This window comes from Emydura macquarii, unplaced genomic scaffold (genome assembly GCF_026122565.2).
Source record: "Emydura macquarii macquarii isolate MOO-44397 ecotype Brisbane River unplaced genomic scaffold, CSIRO-AGI_Emac_v2 contig_1644, whole genome shotgun sequence".
In the NCBI taxonomy this organism is placed as follows: Eukaryota; Metazoa; Chordata; order Testudines; family Chelidae; genus Emydura; species Emydura macquarii.
In genome coordinates, this window is record NW_027131781.1 from 25,290,087 (window position 1) to 25,317,249 (window position 27,163).

The window sequence follows — 27,163 nt, forward strand, 5'->3', positions numbered from 1 at the left end:
CTCAGGGAAGGCCTGTCAAGGATTCTGAATAATTCTGGAATGGGACAGTAAAGAGGGTGCTGAGATTTGATGAGGGAGATGTGCAGTGAGCTACAGGCATCTGCCTGAACAAATGCTCAAGCATAGGAATAGCATGGTAGGTACTGAGAGAGGGGAGGGATACTATCAGTCTCCCAATGAGGAATATCAGGCTCATGAAGTCTCATCCTAGCTGCCTTTCTGCCATGAATGGGAGTGGGAACTTTTGGTCCGACATGGCAGGCCCTGTGGTGGGAGTGTGGGTTACACTTGATTCTATTCCTAGCTTTGCCACTGATTCACTGTATGATCTTAGCCAAGTCACTTTGCCTCTGCACCTCATTTTATCCTTCTGTCTAAAGGTCGTCAGCCCAGTGCTAATGTACTTGGTGGATTTTTCATTTTTAGTAAGAATTAGGTTTGGATCTTTGGGTATACTCAGTGCATGCTTTTTGGCTACTGGACATGTTGCTTTGCTGGAAATCACCCAAATTATGTCCCCCCCATAGGTTTGAAATAGAAGGTGAAAGGTATCAAAGCAGGGCTGGAGCAGAAGCAGCAAGCAAAGCCTCCAGTGAGAAGGTAAGAAAATCAGCTGATGGGATGGGGAAGCAGAGAAGATCCATGGGGGGCAGTGGCACTAGGAGAGACAGCTCAACACGCTGAGTTGTCGAAGTCTGGAGGTAGAAAATCAGGGAGGACAGCAGAAAACAATGTCAAGGAGTTCTGGCATATTCCCAAGGGAAGTGTGAAAGGTGAGATGAGAAGGCAGCTGGTGATGGGCATCGACAGTGGGTCTCCCCATTGGATGGTGATGGAACAGAATTCTAGACAGAGGTGGCACCTTGCAGAGAACGACACACTTTTATTAGCACTTGTGCAAATATGCACCAGGAGAGATCCAGGCCTGGTGGGCAGCAGTCCCTCCGTGACGTGCAGCGAGATGTGTGTGACTGAAGGGGAGGGGGGCGAAGGAAGACATCTTCTACGTCCCAAGAATGGAGCTGGATCAATCGATGAGGGGGACCAGGCGGAATGTGCTATGGAAAGGCAGCACTGTCCCGAGCAGCCCAAGGCTAAGGGCATCCTGGGCGCCAGAACAGCGGCAAAGGTACAGCGTGGGAGGCACAGGGAAAGAGTTTGAGTAGCACCATCCTTCTTATCCTTGACATTAACAAAGGCAGAAGCCAGAGGAGTTTTGGGAGTGCTGGTCTATTGCGTAGAGCCTGGCAGCTTTTATCTCAGTGGGAGAGCTGCTTTGCAAACCACATGGCAGTCCAGCAAAGAATAGCTGAAGATTGTGCGACACAAAGGCAGCAAGGAGGACAGAGTAGGGTGCAGAGGATCCATGCATCTCAAGCCCTTCTGAACACAACACACCTATCTGCACAATAAGGTGCACACCTGCAGAGAGCAGCTGGGGCACCTACAGCGGATGGAGAAGGTTGGGGTAAGCCAGGAAGTGGGACTTGGAAATGTCTTTGTGCCTTTAAGAAAATCCTGCTTGTCATCTGATCAGCTTAGATGGGCAAGTTATTAAATGAGAGAAAGAAGTAATGCACAGGTGGTTTCAAGGCATTCTGGTCTCCTCTGCTTTTCTGAGCTGCAGTATTGGAGGACACAACAAAGGGGGCAAAAATTCAGGGCCTGACACTGCTCGCAGTTACACTGGTTTAATTCCAGAATCACCCCACTGAACTGACTCTGGATGTACATCAATGTAACTGAGAATCCAGCCCTCTGTTGGCAATTGAAATGCTCCAACAAGTGGCTAATCACACCACTGATCCCAGTTCTCCTCCTAGGGACACTCGTGCTATCTACGGAGGCCAGTGCGGTCTCACCCAGACAATAGCAGTATTTGGTTCATTCTCTAAACTGGTTGCCCCTGGTGTATATGGCTTGACATCACTCCCATAGGGCTGTCTTCAAACCAGGGGAAGAGGGAACTCCTAAAAATATAATACGTAGGTAAACTGAAATGTTACCAAACACAACAGCCTTTCACCATATCTTATTTTGTTATAAACACCCAATTAGATCAACATTTGGCTATAAAGGAAACTCCCAGATTTGAGAACATCACCCCTATGTAACATTCTCAAATGGGAGGGGTTATTGGCAAAGGTGTGGTGTCTGCAGAAGAAACAGCCATTTAGTCTTCCACAAAAAGATATTCCAAATATGAGAAAAATCTTTTACACACAGACATGCCCCTCAGAGTTAGCCTCCTCTAACATGGCAAGGAGAATTTGTACACCCTCATCTGAAGATCGTCAGGGAAAACAATGTCTTCATAAAGACATTGTATAACCCTCAGTATCAGAAACAGGAAACATACAGAATTGCCATCTCCAACAGTTCATGCAAGGAAGCATCACAGATTTTTGACAGGATTCCAAGTAAATTCTCCAGTTAGCCACCGCACCCACCCACACAAGAATGGCTCTACTGGGTCATTGGTTGAATGATCCATCTAGCCCAGTCTCCTGTCTTCTGACAGTGGCCAGCACCAGGTACTTTGGAGAGAATGAACTGAACAGGGCAATTATCAAGAGATCTATCCCCTTTCATCCAGTCCCAGCTTCTGGCAGTCAGAGGTTTAGGGATGCCCAGAGCATGGAGTTGTGACTCTGACCATCTTGGCTAATAGCCATTGATGGGCCTGTCCTCCATGAACTTATCTAATTCTTTTCTGCATCCAGTTTTACTTTTGGCCTTCACAACATCCCCTGGCAACGAGTTCCACAGGTGACCCTAGTTCTTGTGTTATATGAAGTGGTAAACAACACTTCCCTATTCGCTTTCTCCACACCAATTACAATTCTATAGACCTCTATCATCCACCCCCACATCCCCAAAAAAATCATCTCTTTTCCAAGCTAAACGGTCTCAGTCTTTTTAATCTCTCCTTGTATGGAAGCGGTTCCATCCCCCGATTCATTTTCATTGCCCTTCTCTGCATTTTCCAATTCTAATATATCTTTATTGAGACAGGGTGACCAGAACTGCACGCAGTATTCCAAGGTGTGGGCATACCATGGATTCATACAGTGGCATTACGATATTTTCTGTCTTATCCATCCCTTTCTTAGAGGTTCCTGACCCTGTTAGCTTTTGTGATTGCTGCTGCACAGTGAGCGAATGCTTTCAGAGAACTAGCAACACTGACTCTACGGTCTCTTTCTTGAAAATGGTAGCAGCTCATTTAGACCCCACCATTTTGTGTGCCTAGTTGGGATTATTTTTTCCAATGTGCCCACACATGCACACTCAGACCTGGTTTTCCCATTTACTGCACAAGACTCTCTTTTCCAAGCAGATTCTTACAAGGACCATCCACCAAAAAGGAAAAAGGAAAAGACCCTGAAGAGTTTCTTCTCCCCTGTGTTCTGCAGTGCTCCCCTCCAATATACGGCTCTTCCTAAGAGCACACTCCTGCTCTGTTCTACGCTGGTCAGGGGAGCAGAGAGCTCACAAGCAGAATCATTGCTGAGAGGGTGAGGAGGGGGAAGTTTGCCCTAATATTGCCTTTTGTCGGCATATCTAGGAAAGCAGCAAATGCCTTTGAAGGCCTTTCCTGGACTCTGCTACTCAGCCCATTTGGCTTTGTTCAGACACCTCTGCCCAACAGCCTCAGGTTGTCAAACAGCAAGGGAGAGGTGGGTAGTTTTGACACCTGGCAGCATGATCCTTTGGGCCACAGCCTCGTCTCCTGCTGTGACACTGATGGCGGGTCCGGGAACACATCTCTGAGTTTCCTTAGAATGACCCGCTGAGGGGAGAGGCGCTTGGCATGCTGCAAAGCAGGCGAGGTGCACATCTTCCCAATCCTGGAAATCATCAGGGAAAGGAAATGGCAGCCCAGGCACGATCTGACCCCTCTGCAGGAATAGCTGTGTCATCCCCCGCCGTTATCCCCATGGCAGCAGGGCTCCCTCTGGGACATATCTCCCTAACACCTGCACAAACCCTCCCTCTCCCAAGCAGGTGCACACAGAGGAGGATTCAGCACCCGACACACCCTTGTTTTCCTCAGTTTCCCGATGCGCAACACACAACAGGCCTCGGGATTTAAAGCATCCGGTTAGCCCTGATCGTAGTGTACAGGACCTGGGTTGTACCCCTTTCGATAATCAGTGAGCCCTCAACTGCTGTTCACAGTGTTCTGGTTTAGACGCCAGCCGGAGCAGTGGCGTGTGCGTGTAACATGGCCTTGCACCCAGGTAAATTTACTAACACCCTTATTTTGACCCCACCTTGCCCTGGTGGTTTTTTCACACAGTTATTGTGGAAAGGGCCAAAGGCACAACACTGCTGGTGCTGAAAACTGCTGGCAGAGGGCCCCACACTACTTTGGACAATAGTCCTCCCTGACCAAAGGGCTAACGTCTTAAAGGGAAAAGACCCTGGAATGCATCTCTCAAGCCTAACCCTCTGACGAGCACAGCTCCCATGCGCCCACTGGGGTGGGGAGAGACAGGCCTGCATCTCGACCCAGGAGATCTTTCTGACTTGCTTAAGCCCCCCAAAAACGAGAGAACAATAGTGGGGGGATGAGTGGTTCGTTCCATCTCTCCAGACCGGAGATACAGAACGATTTGACTGACCTCTTCCCAGATCACTGAGCGCCCTGTGTCCACAGACACAGCAGAACCCAGAGATATTTTGGGAGGTTGAATAAAATCAGATACGGTGAAGTAGCAAAATGCTTGTTCAGGCTGGTCTAGCATGCCAGGGGAGCATATCCCTCTGCATCAGCTGGGTGCCCATGGGGCTCAGCCCCAGACTGGACTCAGCATTGGGACCAATGACTTTTTAAAAAAACCATTAGCCAATCCCTCAGCTGGCAGCCAGTTACACGGAGGAAATGCCTCCCATCTGCTCTTATTAACGGACAGCCTTGTTAACCCTCGCAGTACTGAAGTGCTAACCTGCCTTCCCTGCACTGCACCGAGGAGCTAAAGCACATTTTATTCTTCTCCCCCTTCCTCCTGCACCTCCTGGCCTTCCTCTCTCCTCCCAACAGAGCAAGTCTCAGCCTCCTGCAGAGCACCCCACCTGCAGCCCCCCCGAAGCAGATTCCTTTCATGCTCCCCAGCTATCCCCTTCTGCTGGTCGCTCACCTCCCCACGCAGGTCCATTCTCCCCCTCGGGACATGCACCCTTGCCCCATTTGCTTCCCTTTGCTGGGTCCAGACCGAAGGGGCCAGGTGAAGGGCTGGTGACAGGAAGGCGCTTTGCCTGGGAGGGGCAGAAGGTGCAGGCTGGAGACCAATTAGCATTCCTGACAACGTGGAGGTGGAGTTCACTCCAGACAGCCCTGCCTCCCCCCAGTTACCCCATTTGACCGCCACACTTTCACCCCACCTGTCTCCTAGGAGACAACCAGTCCCAGGAGCGAGTCATTTGTGAACGAGCCCGTTCTTTAGGAGTCTCTATTAAAAAATATACATCAGCGATAGCAAGAGCCAAAGGCAAACTGGACAAGGAGGTCACTGCACAGGGCCTGAGAAGCCAGGATAGATTCAGCAGGAGAGGTAACAAGGGAGGCGTTAATCACAGGGGAGAGCCACGGCTGCTAACACAAACAGGCTGCTACCCCACCAGCATGCCATGCAGCCCAGCATGGATCTACAGCTCTGCATACGCAGACAGGCAGCCAGACGCTGATTCCTGGCAGCCAAACAACAATCCTTTATTCTCCCCGGCCCAGCACAGCCAAGTTTTTAGTACACACACAACCCCAAAAATGTGTCTGGCTGTTCACTAGAGCAGCGCCCGTCCTGCTGCCAAAGGACAAAGCCGTTCTCATGTGGGTGGTTCTGTGGAGGGGTTTCTGTGGGGAGGAAGTGTTTGCTAGTGGTTAAAGCAGGGGGTTAGGGCCCCTGGCTTCCACCTCTGCCTCTCTTGCTGACTGCCGCTGGGCAAGGCATTAAGGATCAGCTTGCGGAGCCCTCGCTCACACGGGTGAGCTCTTGCTCACAGGACTCACTAGCCCTCTGTTTGCCCCTCTAAAATGGGGATGATACAAAATACATATAGTAATAAGTATAAGGTCCAGCCCTTCTCTCTCCCCCGTCTTGCCCCACAAGAGCTGAAAATCTGATAGCAGTTCCCAGCCTCTCAGGGGGATTGTGAGGCTCATTTGAGTAATGCTCGGGAAGTTGCTTTGAGATCTTTGGACAAAAGAGGCTCTAGACAGAATTCTCGTTTGTGTGTGGTGAGTGAGCAAGACAAACGTCCTGTCATCCCCCCTCCAGGCCATCTCAGCATTGGCTTCCATGACTGTCACAGCTCATTGTTAGTAGTAGTAGTATTACCATAGAGCCTAGGTCTCTCAGACATGGGCCAGGACCCCAATGTGCTTGGTGCTGTACACACAAAACAAAAAGACAATCCCTGCCCCAAAGAGCTACGATCTAAGTATAAGACAAGAGACAACAAGTGGCTACAGACACACCGACAGGAGAGTACAAGGAAACATGGGACACTCCATGGGGATTACTCACCTGAACAAGTTACTTGTGTGCTTACACATTTGCAGGATCAGGGCCACAGAGAGCATGTCTAGCCTGCGAAAATACACCACGTTTTAACAGACACCTCTAATAATGTGCCCAATGGTCAGGCTCAGCATTAGGCTCCCACTCTTTATTTTTCAGAATAAAGGTTGGTGTTAACCCAATCAGAAAATCTACAGCTGATAGGACCCAAATCTCCTAACTTCCAGGCCTGCTTCTGTTTCTAACCTCCCGTTGTGTTATTTGTTTCTAACCTACCTTTGCATTATTTCTATCTTTACCTCCTAATATACCATCATCTGCAAATGACATTAATATGCTGTTTTCTCTCTCTCCCGTCTCATTAATGAAGATGTTACATAAAATCAGACCCAACACCAGTCCCCGTGGCATGCCGTTATATAAATACCTCCTTCAGAAGTTTCAAATAACCTCTTATGCATGAAGGACTATTATCTTGAGGTGTGCATAGCCATTAGAGCTAATGACTTCACCTGTCACCGTTTATTTGTGGTGAGCCCCCCTGAGGAAAAACCACCAACTGTAAGGATAGTTTATTTTAAAAAAATGAGAGTGAATGTCACATTGTCACAGAGGATGTATGTATTTGCATTTAGCGGGGATATATGTTCATTCTGTCTGCTTAAAATAATCTCGTGGCTACAATTTTGATACAGATTTCTTCCTCACTTCCTGTCCTGAACCGTTCAGTAGCTGTTCAGTGATGTTAAAAATATATTCTACCCTAGAGGTGGCTGCACTTCAGTGGTAGGTGAAGTGTAATGGACTAGCAGTTTGCTATCAACTATGGCAGTATAGTAGGTTGTAAGCTACTGCCCTCAAGCGGATGGAATCAGAATCGATCAAGAGTGTGTGACGTAGGCCCTATACTGCAAACAGATTCTCTTTTTGGCTCAAGTGGCAAGGCAAGTATATGATGTACCAGCCCCCAGCCTGGCAGGAAGGAGGCAGCAGTGTAGAGAAGTATCAGAGCAATATTAAAAGAAGAACTTCCTGGCCCTCGTGGGCAACTCAGAGCATAAGAGATGGCTTCCATCTGCCATTTACATCAGATACTGAATACAAGCTACTTCTGTGACTAGCTGAGTTACTACAGGGGCATCTAATGCACTTACACGTCACTTCTGGTGAACTGGATTTAAAAGCAGTTTAAGTCCAAACTGAAGTGAGTTTGGTGAGTCTCATCATCATTCCTGCCTGGCATTTCAGTACGAGTGGACATTCTTTGCGTAGAAACGGCTCTAGGGCTGCAGTAGCAGGAGGTGCTGCCGAGGTGCATTGGAAGAGTGGTGCTGGGGTTGCCGGGGATGGGGCAGTATGGGGTGGCCTAGCCCAGGCTCATGGTGCATAGGCAGAGCAGTGTGTGACTAGCACACGCACCCTCTGTCCCCCCCCCCACCGCCCTCTGATACCGGTGCACTGTTTCACAAGTACTGATTTCACCAGAACATTCAAGAAAGAACATTGATTTCTTTGGGGCTTCTTCAGTATTAAAAGTATTAAAAGTATTCTTCAGTATTAAAAAGCTAGTGGGTAAAACAGGACAAGGTTTCGTCTCCTTCTAAACCAAAATATGGGGGGAAATTGTCATTATAACAGATCAATCCAGCTGGCCAATGGGGGAAAGCACAAACCATTTATTATTGAAAATGTATCATGCTATCACAGCAGATGCCTGAAATTATTTCAATTGAATATTGTATCATTAGCTGTAAAATATATAATTAATAAACTTTCACCTCTGGTTTTTTTTATTAAGTCTTGCTGCAAAGAACTTATTACGGAAATAAATCTCTCCAGCGGCAAATGTCAACAGAGGGAGGTTTGCGTGTGTTGGTTCCCTTATAGGAAGCTGAATTATTATGGAGGAACAATAGTCTCTCCATAGTAAAGGTTGCTGCCAGGTTCCAAGCTCTGTATTTAGCACCCCACAGCCCCCAAATTTTGGTTGGCAAACTTGATTTGGTCTGAATATATCCAGGCTTTTTCTAAAGGCAAAGGGATTTTTTAAAATTATTATTATTATTATTTCTTTGCGAATTTGGAGACAATTGCTGAGCAGTTTTTGTTATAGCTCATTTTTTAAAAAAAACCTGACTATAAAGCTGCTTGGCATCAGCTCCACATTTAAGATGTAACCCAGGTTCTATTATAACCCGTATGTTCATTCCCACTTATAACGTTGCACAGGGAAAGCAGGGCTGCGATTTACTTTCAGTGAACATTAGAAATGTTTTGATTTTGGAAGATTGATGGCAATCGCCTTTTTCAATTATGGAGGCTTAAAATTATACTCCAAATGTAAAATTTTACATACGCTAATGAAGGTTGTGTCTCCACTAGGGATTTTTACCTTGAGTTAATTGATTGCCAGTTAACTCAAGGCAGTGAACATGTTTGTGCAGGCTGGTCTGGACACTCCACGCTGCTTTTGTTCTAGGCTACAAATGTTTGTAATTTACCCTACGCTGGTTCCTGTGGTGTCTGCTGGATCCCGAGTGGCTACAGGCAACGCTGCATGCAGGGTGGGGGGGAAACCCAGACAAAACAGGACTTCGTCCTGGTGGGAGGCAGGAGAGAGAGAGAGAGAGAGACAGGAACACAGACCATTGCACCTGTGCACGGATATGGGCATACGCATACTGATGCAGGCCCACTGACAGGAATTCTGGGCCCCAGCGCAGAAAAGTCCTGCCCCACCTCTTCCGCCTGCGGCCCCTCCCCCCCCCCAGTCTGCCCCAGGCCCCGCCCCTCCCACTCACCGCCGCATCCCTTCCCCCCATTGCTTGGTCCTCCCTCCTCTCTTCCACATTCCCCTTTCCCCCAGTCAGTGAGCGACAGCTGGTGGGGCTGAGCGTGGAGGTGGGAGGAGGGACGTGGAAAGCAGTGGTGAAGGGGTGAGCATGGGAAGACAGGAGGGGCGCATGTGGCACGTGACGGTGGGGCTGAGCGGAGAGGGGGACGCAGCTGTGGGGAAAGGGGGTTGTGGAAGGGGGGGGGCAACCGGAGAGGCGGGCTGGTGGGGAGGGACGTGGCAGAGAGCGGGCCAAGCAGTGCCAGGGGTGGGGCCTGGGGCAGAGTGGGGGTGGACTCTGGGCAGGGCCACAGGCTGAAGAGACAGGACAGGGGGCTAGCCTCTCCAAGGGGAAGCTTTCACCCCGCTGCCCATGGCCTGGGACCCTTTTAAAAATCACCAGGCCCCCTTAAAATTGCCGGGTTCCAGGGCAATTATCCCGTTTGCTGCGCCCCCCCCCCCCCACTTGTCAGCAGGCCTGTACTGATGGTATGGAACATGGAGGGCTGCACATCTGTGAAGCCAGAATCTTGTCCCTGCCACTCTTGGCATAAAGAATTACTCCACTCATCCATTCCCCATCCCTCCCACCTTTTTTGTAGTTACAACTATGCAAGAGGGCAGAGTTAAGGTTATCTCATTCACCTTATTCCGTTTAACTTGGGATTTTCTAACTTTTAAATGCTTTACTTTACAATTTTAATGCCCTTTAACATTACATATGAAATGCACAGGCATGATCTATCTATTGTACCTACAGCGTCTATCTAGGTAGCCTCCCTATTAAGTTAACACTTACTGGGGGACTGGATGCCTTAGGGCATTGTTAACAGACCACAGAGCCTTGCACCAGTAGGTTGCCAGTTTTAATACAGCTCAGTTAAGTAGAGGTTGAAAGTTGCTCCCATCTACTGGATGTTTTAGAAGCCCCTATATGAGATGAGTTTCGTGGGTCTCATTTCCAGCACCCTCATCACAAACTCACCACCACATCTTGAACTCATTGGACGACTCAGCAAAGAGGCCAAGAACTGCATGGGCCGTGCAGACCAAACTATGCTTGCTGCCCCAAAGGAAGTGCTGCCGTCCCACCTCGGGGTTGAGGCGAGCTGGCAGGGTAATGTGTGTGAGAACCTTGTCTTGCTGCTGCCCACTAGATAAACAGAAGGCTCCATTCACCACGACTGTCCATGCCAACCTTTCATCAGCATTAAAAACACAACAAATCTATAGGTATAATGGGAATTATTTTCAAATATGCAAATTAGCTGATTAAATTATTTGTATACAGTGTTCATGCAACGGCAACTAATATATCTACATTTTCTCTTCAGCCAATCAGTTCTCCTCCCCCACCACCATCCTTAATATTAGCATTTCCTAACTTTTGAGTGCTGGACTTTGCAACCTTAGTGTTCATTTAACATGGGGGGAAGGGGGTGCGCGTGCGCGCACGTGACTGCGTGTATATAATTTCCTAGGTTTTTAAAAAAGCAAACTTAAAAAAACCCAGAAATTCCATCACGTGGCATTATATTGACACCCAGATGGTTCATCAGCAGGGTTGGGAGCTTTAGATTCACCGCACAGACCTCCGGCCCCTGCTGCTGATAAAACTAGTAGGCTGTCATCCTTTATGTAGACCAGCACTAGAGGGGGGTGAGACATACACGGATATTTGGTCATGGCAGAGGAAGGGTTCCGGAGTTCCATTCTGCGCTCTGGACTGCGACGCGCTCCAGTGGGGGCAGACCCTTCTTCCTATGCCCTCAAACAGGACCCCTTCTTCCCCATCCCTGCCAACGGGCCCTGTCCCAGTCTTGTCTCTTCCCCATTTCGGTCACAGTCATATTCTCTTTGCCAAATCCAGTGCCAGTCTCCACTCCTTAGACGGCTCATCACGTTCCTTCCCAGTTCCTCCCTCCCGGCTCCTCGTCTAATCTGCCTCTCCCATCCCCTGGTCTCCAGGTGTCCCCACCATCACCTCCATTTCCCTTCACTATCCCTTCCCCCCCCTGTAGGCTCCCAAGTCCCAGTCTCCCTCTCCAGGATCCTCACCTAATCTTATTCTTCCTACCCACTCCAGTTCCTTATCCCAGACCCAGTCTTCCCCACACACCTCCGCTCCTTGGATGATTTATCCCCTCCTGAAACGTCCCTCTATTTTGCCCTTCTACTGTTTCCCAGTCACAGTCTCCTCACTCCAATGGTGCCAGTTGTCCTCTGGCTAAAGTCTCCTTGCCCAACTCCCTAGCTCCTGGTTCCATTTTCTCTTCTCTCCTTGTCCCTGTCTCATCAGGCTCCTTGACAATCTATTCCTTCTCCTTCCCCAGTCCAGTCAGGTGCTTTCTTCCTCCACACTGCCTGGGTGCAGCAGGGCAGGTCTGTGAGAGCACAGGAAAGAGATGCCCCCTGCTCTCAGCTTTAATGCCTGACTGCACCCCAGCCCAGAGCAGCAGCAGTGTGGGGATGGAGCATGATCATCTGCACGTGTCCTCAGATCACATATAGTAGCTGCAACCAGATAGAGCACGTTCAGCGAGGACAGAATCGTTGGCAATTTTAGCTATTCAACTCTCAGACATCTCCACTGAGCACGTAAGAATTGAAATTTTTCAAAGCCTTATAACTTAGCAAAATTTTCACTGGAACAGCCAAATGCACAATCCTGACATAAAGGCCACCATGGTGCCAAACTTCAAATCTCCACTCCAAAGCCTGGGAGTGCTAAAGTTTCTCAAAGAAAAAGTTACCAACAAATTTTAAATGGCAAAACAATGCGTTTTCTCCTAGCCTTATCCTGAGAAACATATGAGCTGTTTTCACAGAAACTTTCCAGAAAATTTCAGCCTGAGGCTGATACCTCGCATGGGAAAATTCAGCCCAGATAGTTAACATTTGGCAAAGTTATAAGCAACTGAACACAGGGTTTTATAATGGGAATAGTTGGACATCCTTAATAAAGGCAATGCTTTCAACCGTGTCTATAATGTACGGACACAAATACATCACCTACACATTTACACACATCTGCATATCTATTGAGTTTATGGATAGTAATTCCACAATAATAGCAAATCTATTATGATCAGAAAACAGAGAGTGGGACATACAGCTGATCTCTAAGGCTTAGACTGACTGGTTATAGGCGGGCACTGTTTTTCCCCTAACAAGTCCCTGGATAGATCATTGTGGCGGTAGAGAAATGCAGCCTTACACTGTCAGTAGCAATCTGTCACGTTATGTATCTTATCCTGCTTCTTACGGCACAAAAACATTGGAGCTGTTAGAAGAAAGGTGATTTTGCAGGTACTCTGTGGTATTCTCTTTATTTGTGGGGATACGTGGCTAGCTTGGGGCGTTGTCTGGATACTGCAGGATGAATTTCATGTTCACATGTGCATCACTGTAATTTAAGAGGAGGAAGGATTTCCATTACAAACCCAGTTTTTTCCTGAGATTTATATTGCAGATATTTGAATTCACTTTGGGGCTAAACCTCACCATGTAATTTCTCTGCCAGGGAGCAGCTATTTTGCTTGCAAAGTGTACAGAGCCAGCTCAGGTTTTTTTTGTTACAAGATGGTGAAGGAAATCTCCTTCACACATGCACCTGCAGAGTGTGCCCAATAAATCCACTGGAAATAAGCTACATTTTAGCAATGAATTAATTTGACTGAATTTATTATTGTCAATTAACTAAGTTCCAGCAAACCTACAACACAATAATTGTATACTAGCTTGCCTCTATGTTAACTGTAGTTAGATCACAGATACCTTATGACATCAAGGTCAATGGCAAAATTGGAGACACTATGAACACAGATCCTCTTATGACTATGCAATGACTGCTTCTTTATGAATCCTGTCACCTCCATCAGCCTGATGGAAGGGAAAATCACCCCAGAAGCCAGATCTGCTCACATATGCACGCTGGAGCCAGTCCTCCACAGTGCTCTAATCTGTTTATAACTTAGTCTGGTCTAGCAGATCAGTTGGTTTCTTTTTGTTAACTCTTCATTGATTTTACTTCGATGTAGTCCAACAAAACACAGTGGCTGAAGCAATTTATGTTGACTAGTGGCTCTAGTTACAGCAAACAGCAATGGCATAGGTAAAGAAGGGTTCAGTATTCTCTGGCTAACATACAGATTAGCTGTTTAACCAAGCGTACTGGCTTCATTCAGTCCATCTCCACAACTGGAATTGGAAGCGATTTCCTGTCTCTCCTGCTTGTGGGTGTACAAAAACAGCCAGGCTTCCACTCACAAATTGTTTTCTAATGCTACAAGAGACGGGCTGGCAACAGGAGCGGGAGCCTTTCATAGCTCGGTCTCTGTTTCAAATCTTGCCTGTGTTTATAGAGGGGCAAATGCAGTTACTGTCAGTTATTTGTTGGCTGTGGGCATTAATCCAGTCCCTAGTGTACAGGAGACCTAGCATCATAGGAACCTTGGTCACAAATGGCATCATTCCTAATAATCTCATTAGAGAGGCCAAGGACTGAATGGGCCAGGCAGAAGGAGCTCTTCTTTCAGCCACACCGGGGTTCCTCCATGCCAAGAGTAAGATACATTGGTAGAGTCCAGTGAGCAGCTTGCATAACCATGGCCTCTGTTGTTCCTGTGGGCTGGTCTATCCTGGGTTTCTCTCTAGCACCCATCACTCTAATATGGGTGGATGCTCCTTTATTCTGTGATCTACAGCATGGGCCCACTTACAGATTGGGAGGAACATAGACAAAAATTAACATACCAGCCTTTAGAAAGGGAAGTCAAATAAACACACACAGGTCAGGCCAGGCTCCTTCCATGAGCACTGAATTCAGTCCTATGTAGCTAGCGATACTGAAAGAGCGAGGGGAGATTCCTCTACGGCTCCACTTTGCATCACTACGTGAGCTATCGGTGGACAATGGCCAACACAGCGTCCCAGGCGATGATGTCATGTGTGGCATCATGTCTGTTTTCGCATCAGGTGTGATGTGTGATCAGGACGTCAGTGTCTCTACCCTGAAAGATGGGCCATCCAGCACCTTGGATTTCCAGATTTAGACTCCAGCCAAGGAAGGATGAGCTAGTGGTTAAGGCACGAGCCAGAGTCCAGGTTCAATCCCCTGCTCTGCCACAGACTTCGTGTGGGATTTAGTCTCTCTGTGCCTCAGTTGCCCACCTGTCACCTGACGCTACCGCACAGGGCTGTTGTGAGAAAACGACATTAAAGATTGTGAGGTGTCCCGACATGATGGAGATGGGGCCAGATAAGAACCTTAGACAGAGAGTCAGAAAACCAGCGATTCTGTGGGTAAGAGAAATAACTACAGCTCACCCAAACTTCACTGATATCTAAGAGGGCATCTGGTCTTGAGGTTTTGCTGACACAAGCTTTGTCTTCATGGTTTACACAGTCCCCTGTGTCAAGTTCCAGCCTTATACTAATCCTATATAGGGGTGTGATTAATAGATATGATATGTATGCGCAGGGGGCTGAAGGTCCAGGGGGTCAGATGCTCTCTGCTCTCCTCTGTTGGTGAGCAAGGGGAAGAACGGCTGCAGAGTGCTCAGATACTACGGTGATGGTCGGCAGTGTAAAATCCGAAGGTAGCCAGGGATAGATAGAGGGTATGTAGAGGATGGATAGGTAGATAAAGCTATAGGCGGCCAGGTTTGAATATGGTGCCGACAGTCTGCAAAGTGCTTTAGGATCCATGGGCTGCTCTAATCCTCTGATAGTTCCAACTGATAGATAGAGGGATCAACACACACGATTCTGCTCCTTCTCACATCCTGGAGTGGGGAAGGTTTGATTCATCAGCTCCCCAGCAAGTGTGTCACTCAAAGTATGGAACAGAATTCCCCTACGCTAATGGCCAAGTAAGCCTGAATGGAAGAGAAATTCCCAGGCTTATCAGAACAACACAAAACAGGAATTTCACTCCAAACTTATTAAGCTGTCATTCCACTGAGCTGTCTCTGAGCAGCCCCAGCAAGCCCCACAAGGCTGCCTGGTTTTGCCAGGTGACAACTTTGGACAAAATTAACAAAAAGCATTTCACAAAGCCTGTCCCTCCCCTCAATTTTGGAAGCGAATACAAGCCCATTGGTTAGAATGGGGCTGATTTCTCCATTCCTGACCTTTCAGTTCCTCTCCTTTCTTTGCTTTTCTCCCTTTTCTGGAAAGGATTACCATGCTAAGTATAGTTTCTAACAGGTGCATAACCAGAGGGGGGCAGTTAGTGCCTCTGTCTCCACAGACGCATGGATACCTCTCCATCTGTCTCACCAGAGTCATCTGCAGTGCTTTGAGAAAGAGAAAGGATAAGCACCAGAAGATTGGAGGAGGAGCAGACGCACATCCACGGGAGGGATGATCGGTCCAGAGTACCACAAACAAAGCCTCAGCAACACTGAGGCAAGCCATGTGCTAGACAGATCTCCAGATAATCTTTGTTACAGTGACTTGCTTCACTATTTGCCATGCCAACAGAGCCAATACCAAGGTCAGAGTTTAAACAGAGGCTGCTTGCTTCATAATTCCCTCTCTCCTCCTGCCCAGTCATGCCACAAACCTGCAGGATGGCTCAGAATACAGGTGCGGTAGAGTTGAGAAGAAATGGGTAGTCCTGATGTTGAGATGACCTCTTGTTACCAAATTAGAAGGGTAGTCTAATTGAGGTAAATAAACCTGGGGATAGGTTGGATCCCAAATCAATCTACAGGCTCAGACCCCTACTAGATCTATTCACTAGTCAGCTTAGTCTGCTATATACCACTGACATTCTGAGTAGGGTTTAGCAATATAACATTTGTTAAAGAAAATATAACAGAGAGTGCTCAGGGTTAAGTAACAAGATAACCTGGATCCCATACCACAAAACACAACCCTAGGCCAAAAGGACAACACTATACCTCACCAGTTGTTCTTCTCCCTTGCACAGGGCGTTGGCCTATGACAGACGACGAATGATGGAACACAGGTCGGTCTGAGGCACCAGGAACCAGAAACTCTTGATAACGGAACGATGGGAAGTGTGGAAGACCAGATCCTCTATTTCATCCGGAACAGTAAGCCGATGTGGGCCGGCTGTTGTCTTCTGCTCCTGAAGCGATAGCTGGAACGCTGCCTCGCAGGTGGACAGCCTCGTTCACGGCCTTAAATAGTCTGTTGTTACTGGGCAAATCTCATAGTTCCTTTCCCGCCAAAACTCAAAAAAGGCGGGAAAAGCCCATAAAGAAAGACGTGCAACATGGAGTCCTTTTCCAGTCAAAGATGGCATTTGCCAAACAAAATGGGGTAACCATAAATCTATTAACCACAACCATGGGGACATTCTGAGAGTGCAACACACGGTGTACATGTCTACCCTGCAATCACACCTGCAATTCTCACTGTCTGGGATACTGCGTTAAGCCTGGTATAGTGCTGGAGGAGTTTACACTTGATAATGGGTTGGTGAAATCTAAGGATCGAACTCACAACCAATTTGGGGTTTGTGCCCTGGTTCCTAACTGTATTATGTTCCCTGAGGTTGGTGCTCAGGCTCAAGTCACTTCAGAGAGCATCACAAGAGCCCTTCTCTTTCCTTTCTGGTGATTCACATAGTCACAGTTTATACAGAGGCTCACTCACACCGCAACCACTCAGCTATTACCTTCCACTAAGGGATACAGCTGTTTTATCTGAGACTCACACTGCTACAACTCAAGCAAGTCTCAACACTAAACACGTTCTTATCATTGCAACCCCTATTCTAACAATACAAACACCCCTAGCCAGCTTTAGGGGTGGGCAGGCTGGGCCACTGCCCAGCGTACCGTGCTCAGGGGGACACCATCCACCTGACCTGCCAGCAGCCAGCGGGGCTGTAAAATAACTTAAAATTCTTACAGAAATAAATGTGGTTTTCAAGTCTGATACTAATAGTAATAATGGAGTCAAATGATAGTGAGTCACGTACATGACTGTGATCAGTAAACATAAATGCCAAAATAATTAGAAAAATAAATTCCCGTTCTTAATAAAAGAGAAAAAACCCCTAATGGTGTATGTTAAAATTAAGTAAATACATTTGTAGTGGAGTGAAATAAAGTTTCAGTTGACTAAACTAAAGTTAGATAATGGTAGTAACAAAGAGTATGTCTGTTAAGGAAGTAAGCAGATTTTAAGCAGATTTTCTTTATTTTTATTTCTCTCTCCTAAAGATGGTGTACAAAGTATCAAACCTGTGTTTCTGATATGTGTGTTAAATCTCCAGAACGGAAGCCTCAGGGTTTGGGATTGGGAATATCTTGCTGTATTGTTTCCTGGTTGTTTTAAATTCACATATAAATTTAAAGTGTGGCTTTAACTGGTGTTTATATTTTTTTTCTTTCTTTATATAGGAATTAGATACAGTGCTCCTGTCACCTAGTTTCTAAATTATTATCTGCAAAAAAAGAGAAAATCTAGTTTTCAGCTTGAGCCACCACCAAAATCTGAAATGGTGGCTCTGGTGAGCCAGGCGTGGCCAGAAGGCCGCAGGATGGCCATGGGGTCTGGCAAGATGCAGCCCCTGTGTGATAGCGCAGAGCCCGCCGTGAGTCGCAGGCTGAGCGTAGTAGTGCAGCCGTAGTGCAGAAGTAAAAGTGGCAACTCACCCTGTATATCATGCCACTCTTACTTCTGCACTGCTCCTGGCAGCCATGTTGCCCTCAGAGCTGGGTGCCAAGCCAGCACTGGCCGCCCAGCCATTGCTTACTTTGTGCCCTAGCTGAGAGAGCCCCAATGTCTCTTTCAATACAAATTAAGCACTGCGGGAGGCAGCAGAGCCTGCAGGGGTGGGGGACAGCCTGGGAAGCCCATGGGAGCAATGTTCCCTGCAGCCGGCCCTGCTAACACATAGCTGAGCCAGACTGATTCCAGCTGTGTATTTGTCAGTGCCCAGCTGTGACACGGGGAGCTTTGGCATGAACCGGCATCTGGTCCATTTGCCATTGGTCACGGAGTGCTGAAGGGAAGGCCAGCGGGCACTGAAACTGTCAGACCCACTAGGTGAGCACGGTTGACCCACAGGGTGCTGCAACCCAGTCTAAGAGCGGGAGTGCCACAGGGGGCTCTCTCAGCTCCCTGGTGTGGCGCAGTGCCTCGCCCATTTGCCGGGTCTCTTCTTCACAACTTACACAGTGCGTTTCCTTCCCCATGTGTCCCTTCAGTCAGCAGATCCCAAGCCCTGCAGAACAGAGTCATAGACAGACATGTCAGGAGGAACCTTTCCACTACACTCGCTGTTACTTCCTGTTCCTGCCAATCATATAGCATCCCTTAGTGAGCTAATTACCTCATTAGCCCAATCATGGCCCCCAAGTGTCAACAATCCCACCATAACAGGTTAATTGATTCCAGCCAACCCTGTCATCTTCTCTGATGCAGAATTACCTAAGTGACCCTGGCACTACACCCAGCACTCTGTCTTGGGGTGAGTCGTCTAATCCCACCCCAGCAGAGCTAATGTCACCAGGCCCGTCTCAGAGACCATAAGGGGGTCAGAGGCGCAGCTAACTCGGTAATCACGCAATGACATCATTGTGATACCATGATGCGACATGGCCAATTTGTCCAAAGCAGGATCCTTACATGCACCACATCATGGGTGGGGAGTCTGTGATATTTTCAGAAACCAAATAAAATAGCCCCAATTGTATTTAGATTTACATTAGAACCTCAGAGTTACAAACACCAGAATTATGAACTAGCCGGTCATCCACACACTTCATTTGGAACCGGAAGTACACAATCAGGCAGCAGCAGAGACAAAAAAAACCGCCAAAAACCAAAAACAATACAGTCCTGTGTTAAATGTACACAGCTAAAAAATAAAGGGAAAGTTTAAAAAAAGATTTGATAATGGAAAACGGTTTATGTGCTTGTTACATTTAAATTAAGATGGCTAAAAGCAGCATTTTTCATCTGCATCGTAAAGTTTCAAAGCTGTGTTAAGTCAAGGTTCAGTTGTAAACTTTTGAAAGAACAGCCATAGTGTTTTGTGCAGAATTACGAACACCCTCCACTCCCGAGGGGTTCGTAACGCTGAGGTTCTACCGTAAATCAAACCTGAAGCAGAAGCGGAATGTGAAGGAAGCGACTCACTTTGGAAAGAGCTGTCGTTCACCCTCCCCCCATAAGGGCATCATGCAACCCTTTGGTCATGGTTTACATCCAGACACACCCCAAACCGTGACATTCCTAGATAACTGGTTCCCAAAACTTGGAAACCTTGTAGTGCCTCCCCACCCCCTCGCCATTCTACCAGCCTCACATTCCAGATCCAGGGAGAGTTTTGCCCAAGTAAAAAGTGCAGTACTGATATTTGCTAAATATAGCAAATGGCTAAAGGGACACTGTAAACTTGATTTTTAAAAAATGGAGCAATTTTTTTAAAAATTCCATTTTCTGATATCACCCCCAGCAGCAAAATTTTAAATAACAAAAATGCTTTAAAAAATTGTAAAGGTTTTTCTACTCCCCTGTTGATTTTTACAAGGGTTCTTTGAGCAAGGGAAAAAACTGACTCGCAAAGGCTTGGATCCTGCAAATGCCTACGTACTCTTGGGTATCTATGCTACGCAACTACTCACTTGTGTTAAGGGTTGTAGGATTGTGGCCTAGCCAATTACGCTGGGGAAACAGTGAAACAGACCAGCCAAAATGCTGTCCAGTGAACAAGAGGAAACAAAAGGCAAAACCTGTATATATTTTGCTGAATTCTTTCAATATTAGTCACATTAGGAGTTCGGTATAATGGTGCCACGTTCTTCAGGCAGAAATATGATTTTTCAACTTGGTGGTGGCCCCTTGATTCATTAATTTTTCCAATTTGCAAGATGTGCTGGTTGCTGCCAGTGAGAGCACACTCCTAAATGAGAAAGCCACACTAATTAAAGCACTGCCTGACTGACAAAATGTCAGCTCCAAAAGAAACACAAAAGGAAATCGCTCTTCATTGAAGAATGATTGTAAATTCCATTCCCAAAAGGACTAGCTGGTAGTGCAAACACGTAGCTGTTCTCAGAAACCAGGCTCATTCATTAGAATGCAGTAGGGCTGGAGTATTCCCAGGCATGACGCTTTCAGCTGAGGATTGCAATGCATGCTTTTAAACTAGCACCACTTAAGACAAGAATACTTTTTCTTAGGGAAAAAAGTCACGCTCCTCAGCTGCTGCAATTCAGTTTCAGTGGTGTTCTGATGGTTTGGTTATGGAGTTACTGGATGAGGGTCTACGCTGTGCCTCTTACAGGTGGCAAGGGGAGGCTAAGGTTATGTTAAGCCACAGTTACATCCTTCTGCTTCTGGGCTGCTCCAAAGTCCAGAGTGACCCCTGAGTAATCCAGTCACCTTAGGAGGCTGTCTACATTACTGCAATGTATGCCAGAATCTCTATGGGGCTACGTGAAGTTAGTAGTGATTGGACATCTAACAGTGAATGCCAGTAAAAATGAGGTAGGATTAGAGGCTAAAATAGGGAAAGAACAAGTTAAAAATTACTTGGACAAGTTAGACGTCTTCAAGTCACCTCTCAAGGTCCCTTCCAGTCCTATGAGTCTATGAGTTTTCCCCTGGCTGGATCCAGGGCTTTTAAACCTCTTTTATGCCACTTCAGGCCCTTTACCCAGCATAAAAGGCTCAGAGCAGAGGTGAGTTTCTCACCCATTGAGGAGATGTGTCTAATGCATTTTAAAACCCACAGCAGTGAGTCCAAGAGTCCAGGTCTGCTCACACTACGGCACTCAAAACAGCTGTGTAGATGTTGTGGTTGGGCTGGAAGTTGGGTTCTGAAGCTGGCCTCCCATCCCCTGGCTTCAGAGCCCACGCATCCACACAGTTGTTGTTAATGCCGCAACTCACGTCCTGCAAGCTCAAGTCTGTAGACCTAGGCTCTGAGACTTGCTATCACAGATTTTAAAACACAGGTTAGACATACCCTAAGCCGATTTAGTGCTTTTACAGATGCGCAGACAGATACAGGCTCTGCCCTGGAGAGTTGCCAGCTAGAGAGAGATCCAGGGCAATTGCCTGCATCCAAACAACGCTGGGGTTTGTGGGTGTTTGCATGCTGAACCCAGAGATCTGAATCTGGATTTTGTAAACAGACTCTGAATCTGTCATCTGACTAGGCCCCTAGCTTTATAGGAGCCTGAAACTAACCTAAGTTCTGGACACCCCTGCAGAGTGGGGGGTTCAAAATCTGAATGCAAATTTTGCAGCTCAAGCAACAATCAAACCCTGACTGACACATGTAACAATTCATGCTCTTAGAATCTGTAATGATGCCATCCACAGGGAGAGCTGGACCCCTGACAAGCCACTTTTAGCTCTAATTTCCACCCACCACCCTCACTGAATCGTTCCAGGCCTGTATGCCCCCAGGAACAGAAGGGAGGGGGGTAGAGGTATAAGTGAGGGCAGCCTCCTCTGGGAAGGATGCTGACTATCACCTGATTGTAAAATCAAACCTGTTCCCTTTGCAGAAGTCACTTGGGGTTTCCATCACACCCGGGTCTCCTGCATGGCAGTACAATGAGCCCATCCATCAAACCACCTGCTGATTCCATCCCTGGCATGGGCAGCCCAGCGCAGGGACAGGATGCATCACAAGAGACCTCGGATTTCCAGTTGCTGACTCTGGCTGAGGTGTGGTCAATGTCACCATCTCTCCCCTGCAGTCCAGCAGACAGACAGGGCACTGACCTGACTAACGACAGCAGGGTTTGGTTGGGCCACCTGTCAAGCGAAGGGGTAACAAGACCAGGGCCCTGCCAGACAGTGGAAATGCTTTCTAACTGTAAGCCAGGACCTAAAGCAGATGTGGGGAGTGAAGGGGTCACAGTCTGCCAAAAAAGAATCAGATCACCTGTTCCATCTCTTTAAGGAATGTTGTAAGGCTGCTAATGAAGTGTCATAGGAACATGAAATATCAACTGAACTTGTGTGCCACATCTTGCTCCGCAGAAAATTAGTGTACGTAGCAGAGCCCACCAATCCCATTCCTTCACATCATGGCCTCTCCATAGAGGAAGGAAAGTGGGGATTAAACCCCTTTCTGGGTCTCTGACAGCAAACAGCAGCATCTTAGCCAGGATTTGGCCTGAGTGCATGTCCTGGAGGATGAGAATACCAGCTGCACAGCAGGATATCGAAAGAGCAATATAACAAACAGCATTAGTAAGTTTCTCAACAGGATCAGACGTTTATGTGAATAAGAACAGCATCCACAGTGACACCAGCAAAGATGAAAATCATAACAGCTATTGATTCCTCAGCTTCAGGGCATAAGCAGCTCACCAGCTGGGATCAGCTAGCAATCTCCCCCCCATAGGATAGTATTGCACAATTAGGTGCATTATGGGGGTTTTATGCCTTCCTCTGAGGCATCCGGCGTTGGCCGCTGTTGGAGACAGGAGCCTGGGCTAGATGGACGATTGCTCTGTTCAGCTCAGGCAGTTTTTATATCCTAATTCAAAATTTATAGCTCTCTCAACAAGACTCCACACAGTGAAGTCGTGTGTTCTCTCATCTCTCTGTACTCAGGTGAGACTGATGATTCTTGCCCTTTGGCCGATTGCCTTCCCACACTCCTTAGGTGTGCTGTAATTAGACAGCCCACCCTGAAATATCCCTCCTGGGCATCGGTCTCGGAGGGAAAACGTACAAGGAGGGACTTGACTGTTCGCATTCCTTATGAAGAGTCTGGAGAAGGGATGCAGTAGAGATGGCTGGAGCAGCCAGGAGCAGCAGTAGCTAGGATGACAGTGTGTCAAAATGATTTACAGACCTAATGAATCCCCACAACACCCTGGGGAGTGGGCCAGCTACTCTGCCCCTTTTCCAGAGGGAGAAACTGAGGCAGAGCGATGAAGAGATTGCCCAAAAGTTACACCACAAGTTAGTAGTAACTCCTGAAATCCCTGTGCTGGACTCAGTCTCCTAGACCATGCTGCCACCTTCAGCTGATTTCGGACTCAGGGAAGAATTAGTCAGTCATACATTGCGAAGGGGTCCGCTTCAGACTGCTCTGGAGTGAGAAGTGTTACCAGAACATTTCCTTTGCCTGAGTGATTTCTGGGAGCCGCAGTGCTGGGCTGGGGCTTAACCTGGCCTGGAAGGGACTTTCCTTTTCTCGACACCTTTGGTGTTTGGCTTTAGTGGCCTGCTGTCTCAGGAGCCCTGGCACGGTTCAGCTCTCATGTGGAGTGTGTTCCCAGCCACTTAGGCTGCATCGCCACTAGCAAGCATGAAACCCACAGTTCCTCTGCCGCGGTGGCAGCAGCGGTGGAAGCCATAATGTAGACAGGACTCAGGCTCTCGGGTGTTTTTACCACTGCGGCATCTAAGCCTGCCAGACTTTCCTTGAGCGCCTTCAGTCTTTTAGGTGACCATGGGCAGGTCCATTAGGAGCACACAGGGACAGGAAGGACGGCCTTTGAAAAAATGTATTTCACAACCTGTGCAGAAGTTCACGACTGTGAGTTCTGAGCCCTCTTGAAAATGTAGCCCACAAAAGATACCTTGTGGCTTGCTGCAAGTGTCACAGTGAGTCAGTGGCAGGCCTGGGAATAAAACCCAGAAGTCCTGATTCAGCATCCTGCAAGACCACGAGGCCCACTGTCTTAGCGCCATTGTGTGCCAGCATCTCTAGTGATGGCTATGGGGTTCTGGAAATGGCAGTGTAATGGCTTCTGCACAGGCAAAAGGGGGAGGGTGATTTTCTTCATTGTTGTTGGACCCGCAACAATGAAAACTTAAAGTACAACACGTATCGGTGACCAAAATGGTGATTAGTTGACGTCAGAACCCAGCGTAACGCAGATGCAATGAAAGCAACCTGCACAGCTGAGTGAGAAGCAGAGACAAGAGTAGAACCAAAGAGACCCAGTTTCTGCATGAACCACTAATGCACATTTCCTTATTATAGGCTGGGCTTCCTGACCTCGTCCCAGAACTTTGCCCTTTATTTCCAAAAGTCGAGACCTTGGACCAACTCATAAGCATGACACCTCCGCACCTTGCCAGGACTCCTCTTTCAGTTCCCATTGCCCACAGCGCAGCAGCTGCCCTAGCCTCAGGCAGGTTGTACCCATCCTCCCCTCAGAGCATGTCCTCGCTGTGTGTTTCCCCCAGCCCTGCTTTCCTTTCCCGGCTTTGCCTGTCAAGGGGACAGTGCTCTTATTTAAAAGGGACCCAGACCAAATAAAGAAGATATAAGGTCATTGTTTCAGCTGGCAGGCTGATCAATGCTTTTCATGCAAAATTATGCTTTCTGTGACTAATAAATATTGATCTTCTCTGTCCCCATGCAACACTGCAATAAACAGTGACTTAAGTATCTGCCAAAGCTGAGCAGACTCCGTAGCTTCTCGTATGCATCAGCTTTCTAATTCTAGCCCCATCTTCCCCACAGTCGCTAGACGGTACATTTCTGCACTTGCTATTGTTCTTGCATTTGCCTTAACCCACTGAGTACCATGCTGCCGCAGTGTCCATAGTACTGCACTACTGCCTTTGAAGAGGTGGAGCCCATGCCCTGTGTCACCAGGAGGCACGGGTGCATTTGGATGTACCATATTGTGGGGGCAGGTGAGACAGCTAAGGGGTTTGCCCTTTTCACACATTCTTTGGTGTTTGTCTTCAGACCCTCAAGAAAAGGGTGGAAGAGGTTAAACCAGGGTGGAAGAGACGCTGGGAAAAAGCAAGGTCACGTCATGGACACACAGAAGATAATGAACTGGAAAAGTATGGTTATGAACAGGAATAATGGGAACACTTACTGTTCCTGGGCATGAAAATCATGTCAGCCATCATGTTCAGGGCCCGGCTTCTGGGAACTTTTTAAATCAAAGCCCTGAGACTCAATAGTGCAGTGTCTGATTGTGACCTTCACTGATCATATCTGCACAGCATGGGCACCCAGGCAACCGTGGATAACCTCCCAAAGCCCAGCTCTCCGCTGCCTTGTGTGTATGCAAAGCAGGTGAGGAATGAGCGGTCTGCTCGGGTAGCACTGTACACCCAGGCTGCTTGTTCATCACACGGTGACAGTGTGAGATAGGAGAGAATAAAGGCCTGTCCCTGCAACATCTGAGCTGAATTCTCCAGAGGGTAGGAGCCTTCTCTGGTTGTTCCAAAATCCTGATGAGGAATCTGGAGCGGGATCCCCAGGAGATTACAAAAGCCTTCTTTAAATACAAAGCAAATTTCTCTAGTGCTGAGTAAACCTCAAGTGGCTCTGTACCTGTAAACCAGAGGTGGGAATCTCAGCAGAAAAGGTGATTTGGGGCATTTCCTGCTGCCAATTCGGCACCAGAGCACACCCTCTTCTCTCCAGTCCAGCCTCTGGGCACAGTGACTTGACATCCAGGGAAGGTAGAGTAATGAGAAATAAAGTTAGCCCAACTGCACTGAACTTCAGAAGAGTCTGGGATTCGGATTCCTGTTTGGTGGCAGGTCAGCACTTATTTTATCCAAACGATTTTGTCCGTTCCTAATAGCCACCTGGTAACTAATGACAAGTTCCTGTAGTTACTGGATAATGCAGAAAGGTAAATACCACAGAAGTTGCACCAGGCCTTAGGCGACAGGACTCATTGTGCATTTGTTCTGAAACTGCACTGCACTCCCCAGCGCGGAGGAGGGTTTTACTGAACTGAGTGCATTATTCTGTGAAATGAAAGCAATGCCACATGGGGGAGTCCCAGTGTCCAATGGAGAATTAGGAAAAAAACAACTCGTGGTTCAAGAGGAGCAAAAGAATGTACCAGGGCCATGTCGCTCTTATCTGAGAGCCCGAGGCATGCTGCTGAGCGGGTGGAAGGATAGTTCAGTGAGTATGGCGCTAGGCTGGGACTCAGAAGACATGGATTCAGTTCCTTGCTCTGCCAGAGACTCCCTGTGTGACCTCTGGCAAGTGATCTAGTCTCTGTATCTCAATTTCCCCTCTCTCTGCCCCCACCTGTAAAATGGGGAGAGTAGCACCACCCTGGGGTATAGTGAGGGTAAATGCACTAAAGATTGTGAGGTGTTCAGATGGTGCGGTGATGGGGGGCCAGATAAAGTACCTAAGACAGATTGACCATGGCAGGTCCAGAGACGCCCATGCTCTCATTCTTGCGTGGAGGGCCTGCGAGTGATTGCATTTGCTCACTACCATTGGAAGAAGCTGCTCTCTCTGCCCCTGAGCAGAGCAGCTCAGAATCATCCCTGCTGTGAGCAATGGAGTTAACCTGTTAAGCATGAGAATAGAAGCCAGGAAAGGCCATGCTCCTTCGGGGCTCATTACAGTCACAAGGATTCCATTGTGTGTGATATAGACACACACAGCCAGACCCTCCCAGATAATGCTGCTGAGTGCTCCAGAGGGAGGAGTGCAATGTGCCTCTTCCCCACCACCCATCTGGCCTTCAGTATAACCCTGTGCCTGGGAACCAGATTCTCTGTGCTAATGCATCTCTCTCAGCCCATTTATGCGCTGCAGAAATGCCACTCATGTCCAAGTAATTGCCCCTGTCTTCCTTGATTACTGTATCAGTTTCTGCATGATGCCTGCAGTTGGGCCTATTAGCCTGGGACTGAGGAATGCAGTTCATATTTTTTCTGAAAATGTGGCCTTCCAGCACCACATGCTTTACACAGAAGCTCTGACAAGCCCACAATGGGAGCCATGTACTGAGAAAATTCGGTGTCTTCCATTGTTGTTTGCAGTGCTGGTCCCAAGATACTAGAACGGCACAGTGGGTGAGGAAATATCTTTTATCAGACCAATTTTGGTTGGTGA